At 45.7% G+C, this 11,542-nt stretch overlaps 1 protein-coding gene across 1 annotated transcript in view; it reads left to right on the forward strand.

Moving 5' to 3' along the window:
• Window positions 1-2,298, forward strand: part of efna3b (ephrin-A3b) — a 54,585-nt gene extending 52,287 nt beyond the window's left edge. Inside the window, exon 5 of the mRNA XM_076971060.1 lies at window positions 1-2,298. This exon is cut by the window's left edge and continues 779 nt beyond it. The gene's annotated coding sequence lies outside the window, so the exon portion shown is untranslated.
• The last annotated feature ends 9,244 nt before the right edge of the window (window positions 2,299-11,542 follow it).

Consider the following 11,542-nt stretch of genomic DNA (forward strand, 5'->3'; position numbering starts at 1 on the left):
CTTATCTCTCTCTCCGCCTCTCTCTTCTCTCTTTCACTCTCCCTCTTCCAATTTCCCTCTCTGTCTCTCATTTTCTGTCTCTCTCTCTCTGTCCATCTCCCTCCTGTCTCAGAATATTTTCCTCTCTGCGTCTTTTCTGTATCTCCATCTCTGTATCTCTCCCTCTCTCTCTCTCCCTCTTCTCTCTTTCAATCTCCCTCTCTGTCTGTATCTCCCTCCCTCTCCCCCTCCCTCCCAGCAGATTTAGTAAACCTGCAGGATCACCATCTGTTTACAAACACGTCCGGATCAGGATCACCTACTCTTTATCAGGATCACCTACTCTTTATGCCGACGCTTTTCGGCAGCTCCACAGATTGAGCGTCTCTGAGCCACATCAGCATCTGGGCGCTGGAGAGCGGGTTCGACCCAACGCAGGCCCGCCGACGTCCGGCAGGTTCAACCCAACGCAGGCCCGCCGAGGTCCGGCCTGCCCGATGTCCACACACACACAGCAGGCGCTCACATTTAGGAAACATTCATAAACAAGCCTTTCAGAAGTGTGAGTGCACCAGGGTTAGATGCCCATGATTTCTATATTAAATAGCGCTCAGATGATAGCAAACGCATTTCTCCCGATCTAGTCGGTTAGTTCTTGCCTCTAAGTAATATTGTAGCAATACTGTTCTGAAAGAATGGAGACCTTCACTCCAACCCATGTATTTTCTGTCGGTGTGTGTTTAGTTTGTGTGTGTGCTTTGAGCAGAAAGTGGGGTGTACAGAACGCAGTAGTGTAGGCAGACGACACTGAAACGGTCCGTCGTCCATTTCTGCAGTGCAGTGGAATCTTTATGTCAACTCTTTGTCTTTCGGGACAGATATCTTTGCTGGGCGTGAACAGACATGTACAGACTGTACATAAACACGGGCCGATAGTGGAAGGATTGGATTCTTCTGTGTACCGAAGCACAGAGACTAGGAGTGCCTGGGGACTTTGCCAAACGGACTCGGACTGTTCTGTTTTGGTTCAGACTGGACCAGACACCTCCTGCTCAGCTAGGACAAATCATAAATGGATATTTGATGATGCAAGTTGTAAACGTTGCGCTTGTGGGTGTGGACCGCCTCAAAACGCTCCGCCTGTCACACGCCGAGCGACAGGGGCATCTTCGAGACGCTAAAACGACATCCCTAAATCCACTTACAAATCTTGCATACACTTTCACTACGCATACATGCAAACAGTTGCTTCTGGGTTTGGGAATCATTCTTTTTTTCCTCTTGACACGCTTTCTCTTTTGACATCGCCACTAGCACCTTACTGTCAGTGGCCGTGATGCGGAGCTGATCGCTTGGGCGCTGTGTTAGAGGTCCACCCTCCTCTCCTGCTGAGCAGCCCGACCACCACACACACTCCCCCAGGCCTCCCTCACACACACACACACACACACAGTGTGATGCCTGAGGTGGACACACTAACGTAAAACCTACTGCCGACCTTCCACTCTCTGGACCAGATGATTCTAACAGCATTGGAAACCAAACAAGCTTTATTACAGATCAGATAGAGGCCGTTCATACACGCCCGTTCTATACATTCTGCTACTATGATTAATATAGTAAACGGAGCTGTTCTAGTGTCTGAGGAGGGAGGACTACACTAATGTGTACGAGATGTAAGCATTTTTACAAACTTGAAGCTAAATTTGACTTTGTTGATTTTCTTGTTGTGTATTTTGGGGTGCTGGGGTGGGGAGTGTCCAGGGAAGGTGTTTGGGGGTTTGTCCAGGGAAAACCTATTTGGTTTTTTGTTTGTTTGTTTGTTTGTTTTTGCGAATGTGGATTTTCAGAAGAGTTGATCAGGCAAAAAAGGTATCACTCTTCAGCTGTTGCACTTAAAAACTTAGACACGAGTGTGTGTTTGTGCGCGCGTGTGTGTGTGTGTTTGTACGTGTGTGTGAGTGTGTGCTTGTAGGATTGCGTGTATAAATGTTCAGATGGTTTGAGATCATACATCTTTATACTGGCCTACATTTCCTTTGGATCTGATGTCTGCCCATGTCCCTGTGTGTGTGTGTGCGTGCGTGCGTGTGTGTGTGTGTGTGTGTGTTAGGGGGATGTGTTTCTGTTTGTCCCTTTGTCTGTTGCTTGTTTTTTGATGTTTTGCCCATGCATGTGTGTGTGAGAGACTGTGCTGTTTGAGACAACTAAAGCATTTAATAGTGTTGGAAACAACCATTTAAAATAATGTTTACCTTCGACTGGAATGAATTAAAGAACTTGAAAAAAATTAAAACTGTATAAGGAAGAAATCATAAAGGTTATAATAATAATCATGATAACAAAACATGACTCTGCCTCCTGTTCTTAACACATGCACGTCGTCTCAGCTGTTTGACTAACAGCTCTGAACAGAATATTTGCATAGTGTAGCAAGTCATGTAAATTTTCTCTGTCAATGTCAAAGATAGACAGAAATACACAGCGCCTGATACTCATATACAAATCACTCACGTGCAGTGAGACATTCATTTCATCTCCACTGCCACAGCTGTAGGACTTTCTCAAACCATATTATCATTGTCCATCACCACCATCATCTCTGAGGAACTACAGGAGACGTTAGCTCAACAGGTTACTATGAGGTCTATATAAAGCGGAACGAAACATCTCATCTCACCCCTATTTAATAGCACGCCTACACATCTAACCACGCGAAAATCGCAGTTTTATTTGGACAGCGCGGCTCAGATCTCCATGTTCCGTTCGCAGGTTTGGACTCTGTAGTTTCATTATGCACTGTGCGGAGACGCAGCGGGGTCCTCAGTGCGGCCCGCTCGCTTGTGCCCGCGCACGCACGCGCAGGAAGAGCCGCGTGCCAGATCACGGCGGCTCGTCTCCCACATGAATCAACTCCGCCCGAAACCAGCACCGGAGCACTCAAACACACCTTAAATAACTACTGTGCAGAACCAAACGTACGTCTTGGAAGGAATTGGACCCTAATAGTATATCAACCCTTGACGTGTGGAGTGAATTTACTATCAGCAGCGCGTGAAACTTTCAACACGTTAATTACTCGCGTGTGCTGCGAGGTAGTGTGTTTATTATTTTTTCCCCTCAGCCGTGACTTATGAATAAGTAGGAGAACAAGACAGTAACGGCGACAGACAGCTCTGCCGTCTGCTGCCAGACGCCGACGTCCTCGCCTGGCGGAACAAGGTCAAACCTGTTGTTTAATAATTAGTGGGCGGAACCAATAACGGCTCCGCCCTCAGACGACGCAGGCAGCTGTTGCCGAAGCTGCAATTTTAAACCCGGGTTTTTGATGCGAATGAGAAGCACGTGATCGTCGAGCTCGTGCCCTGACCTGTGTCATTTGCTGCACTTCTGGTAAACATGTTTTTGATACGTTTGGAGGACACACACTTCATGACATGCTCATCTCCTCTAGCGACAGGGTAAACATAGGTTGTGAAATTTTGTCACGATGCGTTGGTGTCCTTCCCGCATTAAACGAGCCGAGATATGCCTAATTCATAATGTGGCAATACAGAGAGTTAGCTACAGTTGATATCATTACGTCTGTTAAAGGTGGAGATGAACACGTTGTGCATTTTGCATGTATCAAGAGGTGTCAATTCCAGGTTCAGAAAGTAAAAGTCCTCACCAGGATTTTGCTCAAGCTTGCTAGATTTTCTAATGAGTGCAATCCAGGTAAAATTAGTGGACTCAACACAAGCCAGGAAGCCTGAGCAAAATCCTGAACCTGGAATTGACACCTCTGTCAATTATACGTCTGTTCATCGATTGCCAGAGCACGTTTCTCTACCCGACCGCCAGATGTCGCTGTGTGGTCAGCAGTCAATAAGCGCGTTTCTCCTCTCCCACGTTATAAATAAGTTGGCCTATAGCCTATAACAGTGGTCATTGTGTAAGAGCAGATTATATGTTAGGATTTAGTCTAGCGGGCTGTGATATAATCTCCATGTGACAGAGACAGGAAGGCTGCTCAACACATACACACGCTGTTACTTTTATCTGCTGGCCAAAGAAGCTCACCATTTGTTCAGCCAGTGTGCTTTCATAAAATGTTATGAATAATAAGCCAAAGAGTACATGAAAACCGGCCACACCCACACAGGCCTAACTGCTGATTCGTCTGCATATCCTCATTAATGTCAGTGAAGTGGTCTGTCGTTAGTAGCTTGTCTGTGAGGAGTTATAAAAGGAAGATGATTGTGTTTGTTGTTGGCTCTGTATACAATCTCATTAGGCCCCATCAAAAAACATTTTTAACAATCCTCATTTGTATTGAGCAACTACACAATGTTAGCCACCAAATGAAGGTAAACAGAGGACCATTTCACGTGGTGTTTGATTAAAGGAATAGGAGAGAGCTTGTTCCTCAGATCTGATGCCGTCCCTGTTGCCACTAACGAAAGACTCTTCCACCACGGCCTCACCGTTCAGCAGACCTGCCTTGAACCTGATGTTCCACACAAACATACGTGTGCTCCCCCCCACCACCACCACACACCTCCTGCACCAATTAGGCCTGCGGCAGGACCATCGGGTCAGTGTTCGTTCAGCCTGTCTTGTGTGACTCATCCCGGCTTTGACGACTCCGAGTTCACCTGATGTGCGCACGAACTCGGCTGAACTGCCCTCTGATGCAGCCGACCGCTTTGGTGGTTCCGCGCGGTGCCGGCTAGCGGACGCCTCGCCTGCCCCGACGTCTGCCGCACAAGGGGCCCGCAAACGTGCTCTGTGTACTAACGTGAAGAAGCTCACTCCCCCGTATTCGGCTTCTGGTGAGAGAGCTTTTGGTGTTGAACTGGGGCTCGAGAACTGCACGGTTGAGTGTTTTCTTTGCTGTAACACACCCTGCACTACAGAGTACAGTGTTTTTTCGTTTAGTGTTGACTGTAACTTCATGAGTTGTGTCAGCAGGGGAAACACCCGAGTCAGGTACAGGTTTGGGAAGTCCAGTGATGCATTTTAATGCTTGTGATAAAGCATTGTGCAATTGTTTGGAAAGCAGTCTGATGATTAGCTGTGGCCTGATCTCCATCTCTCTGAGATGATGCCTCCCCTCATACTCCCCCATTACTCGCTGCTACAGTGGTGTGCGTCCGGGGGGCACCGCGGGTTGCCGTCGTTTCCGACTCCATTCACGAGGGGAATCTGTTATGAGAACCCAAGGTGCGCATTCGACACGCCCACTCTTCCATATGGACCAATCAAAAATAACTCGGCCGGGTGAATAGGCGAGAACTCATTAGCATTCATTAAGGGGAACGTGTCGCTTCCCCGGAATAGTTTGTCATCGGGGGACACCGCGCTCGGTGGAAAGCGAGAGCTCACTTCCGAAAAAAAAAAATGTTTATTTTATTCACCTCGCATAACGAATTCAGCAGACTCATTACTGCCTCCACTAGCCTCATTACTCTGCACAAATGACTCCCACAAGCCGCAAAACGTTCGATTTTTCACACGCAAAATTAACCTCGTCTGCGCGCCCTTTACTGAATTATTGTTTTTTTTTTTCTAAACGAGCGTAAAGACATGAACATGGAGTTATTCACGGAGGCCAGATTAGCTGCCTAATACCGCGCTCTGGCTGCGTTAGCGACCACTGAGGGAGGCAGAGGGGAGTAAACCCCGGGGCTAATCCGCCACTAATGATATTAATAACTCCCGAATCACATTGGTCGCTAGTGACGACTCCATATTTCGGGGTCGCATCACTGCCATTCCGGCCCCGCGCGCTAAATCCAGGCATGCGCGTGAGCCATCGGTCACGCGGCTGTGCGATTCCGCTCCATCCGTGTGTGCAGGGGGCTTTAGTGCACCCTGAGAGGCGGGCCTGCTGCCCTTAAGGTCCATTCAGATTCTGTCTTTGCCTTTTATTACCCCACTGTTGCCTCTGTCACACGGGTTCTGGCGTAGATTTGACATAGCCACCTTCTCTCTTTCCTCACTATATTTAGCCTGCGATCCTCTATTTCAACGTTCACGTCTGAACGCCACTCAACGGATGGGTGTTACACACATAGAGATATATACGTACTTACACGGTGCGATGTACCCACACAAATACGCACACACGGAGAGATGAAGAACACCTGTTCCCCGCCCCCTGGGCACGCGCACACTTGCACATGCTGGTGTTAGACTAACGCTGAACTAGAGAGAACACCGACTTAATAAACAGCAGAAATCCTTATCATCGACTATAGGGGGGTTTTGCTCATTTAATTTCTAGCCGCATCAGTCAACGTAATATCACTTTAGTTATGCAAACTCATGATACATAATACCAAGAATGGAAACGAGTCACACCAATCCGTTTAGTCTATTTTTCCAGTAATTTTCACTGCAATCAAAATATGACTCAGAAGACAAAAGAAAACCATGCATGTTTTCATATTAATTATATCAATGGCAAGTGTAATCACCATTCTGATAACAGCCCTGCACGAGACAAAACGAACAGAAACGAATTTTCAAATGCCCACTAATTTGAGGGACATCTAAGAGTACTATGGTCCCCTTCAACTTGACTCTGTGTAGCGTCAAGCAGAATTTACTGTGAGAGTCTCAGTTCCAATGCACTAAGTGAGCAGAACGAGTCCAGACCTACAAGTGTGTACGTGTTTCTGATAGAGTCCTGAAGTCCTGCAGTGTCACACCACGTTTTCTACGTCACGTCCAGACCCTTCTGTTGCAGCTGGTTACGGTGGAGCGCAGAGCTCTCGTAACCACAGCGCCGTTAGTCGAGCAGGCGGCCACGCCTCTCAGTCATCCCCTCTAGCCAATCAGACGACGCCAGGGGTGAAGTATTTACACATAACACTCTGTGGTCAATTCATGCCAAATATGGCTGATTGTGTGACAGCTTAAGTTTTGACTCGTCAGGATTAGTATTAACCTACATGTGTCATTTTACAAGCAATTAGTGAAATATGAAAAGTGTAATCTCTGAAAGAGTATTGTTCTAGTGTGAAATCACCCAGCCTCCCGCTGTCATCTGCCCAATTCAGATGCCCCAGGTGCATATATAAATATTTATATATATCAAATTTCAGAAGCTAATTTATGAATGATGATATGAGTCAGGTAACACAGATTATGTGTAACCACAACCATTAAGGGTCCTTAAGACAGTCGACCCATGTAAACACACACACAAATTCCTCAAGCTTGGACATGTTGCTGATAAATTACCTGATGGACAATTAAATCTAAAATTCCAGACAACATCTGTGGGTGTGGGATTGTGTGTAAGCTGATTCAGCACTGATGTCATACCAAGGAAGCCAGGTGTATTTCCATTTGTCTCTAGAAAAACAGCATTCTTTCATCCAATCTGCATTAACACCCAGACAGCCCATTTCTATAGGCACGTGCAGGACCCCGTGCAGGACCTCGTGCAGGACCCCGTGCAGAGGTAAGTGAAGTGGCCTGCAATCATACTCAAGGAAAAATACTGTGACTTCAATCAAGTAGAGACTTAAGTAGAAGCATATATAGCCTACTAAAAGCATGGGTATGAAAATAAAGGTGATTTTGCAAATGTTCAAAAAATGATAATGAAGTAAATGTAAAATGTTCTTGCACTGTGGAGAGTGTTGTCTTCTTCCCACAGGTCACTGGTCCTAGAACCTCTGAACTCTTAAGGCTAGTGAGCCGCTTTTAAGCAGTAAAAGGGCCTTAGGTCCCTCTGGCCAGCCCTCACGCCCTCACACGAGTTATGTGCATTCTGTGTTCCCCAACTGCCTTAAAGAGCAGTTTGACAAACAAGAGGAGCCACTAATGAACCCTCTTCTCCTAATCCACAGCCTGAGAGTCTCCGGGGAGACGATGGCAGGAGGGAGACGTTATTATTTCCTTTGTGCTGGGGCAGGAGGGCAGTCTGGCTGCCCACTTCACATTCTTCTGCGCTGTGGTCTTCTCTCTAACGTACAGTTGAAACCATTGTTCTTGAGATGATTAGCTCCTGACGGGAGGAGCAGTGCAGAAGTAACAAAGGCCCAATACAATCGCTGCTTCATCAGTCATGAGCAATAATAGCTCTCAGCTAAATGTGCAGACCGTAGGTTTGCTCATTGGTCCATTGGCTGGGTTTAAAATGGATGACGTTTAGCTGAGAGCCACACACCACATTTAATACTCCTACAGTGTCAATGTCCTGCAGCCTTATGGGATTTTGAGTGATCTGTGGTTCACGGTGTGAGTGAACACGCGTCTGCATGCAGCTAGCGGCAGGCAACCATCACGGTGGCGGAGGAGACCCTGACTATCACAACCTTGGATACCATGGAGCACGCGCTCATGAACAAGAACACACTTATGAAACACTGTCGTTCAGATGCAAAGATGCCTCTGGGCAGAGAGGCTTGTTCCAGTATGAATGATTTTTTGACCCAGTTCACAGTTTTGTTAGGATGTGTGAGATGACTGTCGTGATGAACATCTGAATCCAAATGCAGCCGCCCAGAAATGACACACGGGCTTCAAAAACACTGACAATCAAAAGCAGCTTAGATCGAAATACATTTTGCCTGGAGGTATAAAAATCAGTGACTCATAATCTGAAGCTGCTTAACAGGAAAAATTCTTGGCCTACCTGTTATTGTTTATGACTTCTGAAAGGCATTAACGTGAGAGTCTTAATTAATGTCCATAATGTCAGAGTCTTGAATGAGAGTTGTGTGATGTAATCTGCTCTCCAAACCGAGCTGGACTTTGACACGCAGCCACATGTCTGCTCCTCCGCGCATTGTCTTTGTCCACAGCACGTTCCTCTGGAGATTTGGGTCTCCTAGGCCTTGGCAGTCCACCTCTGAGGCCACAATGGGGTCACGTGTGAGGCCAAAGTGGGGTAACGTGTCAGACCACAGTGGGGTCACGTGCAATCAGGGCTGGACTGGTAATCTGGCGTACCGGGCATTTGCCCGGTGGGCCGACAGTCCTCGGAGGCCGATGGAGTTTTTTTCCCTCCATTTTTTCCTTAGAGACCGGCCCACAATTTAGAGGGGGCGGCCCATTGGCCCATCTTCAATATAGACAGTGGACTGAACCAATCAGGATATAGGACGAAAGCAGCCCCACCCTACACGTGAAATTGAAGAGTCTCAATGTAGATGCTACAAAATGTGTAAAAATCACAGACATGTTCACTGCTGTAGCCTCCGCGTCCTCTGTAGGTGAAGACAGCAGCAGCAGATAACACTATGCTGTGGTTCCAACGTGTTTTAAAAACTCAAGCAAGTGAAATTACAGATTTTAAAACTTATAAATGATAATTAAAAGCTTTGCAATTTAAGCATGACTGCAGTAAGTGTAAAAAAATATAAAAGATTTCAAAAAAATAGCAAAAGATATGCCCACACTGAATAAGAGTAAAACGGTGTCAAATGCTTTTAAGACATGTTTGCGTTGCATGAATTCATAAAGCAGCTTTGTTTGTAGCCAGATACAAATATATGTTATAGCTGTTTAAAGGAGGGAGCACCTTTAACCTGAAGAATTAGAATTGAGCTGTTATATCAGAGATATTTAAAAAAATACATATTAGAGATGATTTCAATAAAATCATAAAAGTGATTGTGATATGATAATGCTAAGATTGAATCCAATGACTTTAACCAGTAATTTTTTAATAAATTTTTTTCCACGTCGTACCCCACATACATAAATTACAAGTCGGTTGTGCTCTGCTAATTATAAGGGGCCGGTCTAAACCAAAAATGCCAGGGACGATTTTTTGTCCCAGTCCAGCCCTGCGTGCGATGCAACAGCTAGGTCGTGGAAGTGGAATCATTGTGCACCATTGCACAACAGTGCCCGATCTCCACACAAAGAGCATCACAGTAGTAGATCAAAGAGTAGAGAGTGGTTGAAATAAGATGACCAAATCTCCCTCTGCATTGAATCTGATTTCCTTTCATGCGTTTTAGTTTGCTGTACTGTCACCGCTATGGGTCATTTTCTTCACTATCTCCATCATGCTGGCCATAATTCCTTGGAAGCCAGGATAACTATTATCAGGATTCAGATGAAAATGTTGGAGCTGCTCATGCAGACATTCAGGGTATTCCAGAGGGATTAGGAATATTTGTCTCCACAGCCTTAAACACACATCATCACGTCTCCCAGTTTTCAGCTGGGAAACAGACAGCGGACCATCTGCAGCAGTGTTCCTGCTTGGCACCGTTCACATGGACAGATTGCAAAACACTGCAAGGCCGTAATAGTTTCCCCTTGAAACAATTAAACGGCTCTTGTTACTCCTGACAACAGTGACCGTCTGCGTTCACTTACGCAATGTAGCTTGGGCCTTTCTGAAGAGCAGAACACACTGTGCAGCGGAGAGCAGCTCTCTTTGACCCATTAGGGCCCGGTTCAGCCCTTCTGAAGACATCTCAACACACAGAATGGTGAAATAGAGATGTGGACCTACATAAAAATGCAAAACATATGGCCACCCAGCAGTTTACAGATGTGAGTGGATGCATTTTATGAATTTCAAATGTGAATGGATAGAATTAATTCAGAATCTGAATCTGAATTGTACAGGTTATGCATATTAAACAGGATGGAAAGGCCTGTACATGTTGGAGCAGCTCAATTCTATGGCCAGCAACTGCAAAACAATGTTCTGACATGTCTATACACGCGCACTCCCTCACAAACACACACACACACACACACACACACACACACACACACACACACACACACACACACACACACACACAAACACACACACACACACACTCTGCCTAATCTATGCTCTCAGTTTACTCCTAAATCATCACTGACCAGTAGATGCATAAACAACCAAAAATGCCCTTTTCAATCTAATGCAATAATATTATTTTAAACAATAATGCATTGAAATGACAATATAAGTAAAATGAACCGTTCAAACACAAAGCATCTCACTGATCTCAAAGCGAGCAAGACGTTGCCGGTGTTAGCTTACATGACGATGAGACTGGCATAACCAAAGACAGAAATGGACAGAAAAACTCTGCTTAATTTTACTAAACTAGCCATTAAAGATTACACTGATTAAATCCCTCACTGTTCCCAGTAATATCCATTATCTAAATCACTCAGGGTCAGAGCCCTGGGCAAAAACACCAGTCGACCAGAACACACACTCCTTCACACCAGCCACCCTAACACTGCACACCTTTGGAATGCACGGGGGAGGAAACCAGAGCTCCCAGTGGAAGCCCACACGGAGACAGAGGGAGCATGCAAACTCATGCAGCAGCCAAACTGGGACCTGAACCCGGTTTAGCAGCCGAGCCACCTACTGTACCACCGTGACACCCTCTTCTCTCCAGTATATTACAATATAGGCCTAATGAAACCCTAACTGATATATACTACAATATAGGCCTAATGTATCCCTCACTGATATATACTACAGATATATAGTACTATATACTGATATATACTACTGATATATACTAATGTAACCCTACGTACATGCATACAGAAATCCACAAATGTGCATACATATACACACAAGCATACTCACACC

This window comes from Brachyhypopomus gauderio, chromosome 13, assembly GCF_052324685.1.
Source record: "Brachyhypopomus gauderio isolate BG-103 chromosome 13, BGAUD_0.2, whole genome shotgun sequence".
Lineage (NCBI taxonomy): Eukaryota > Metazoa > Chordata > Actinopteri > Gymnotiformes > Hypopomidae > Brachyhypopomus > Brachyhypopomus gauderio.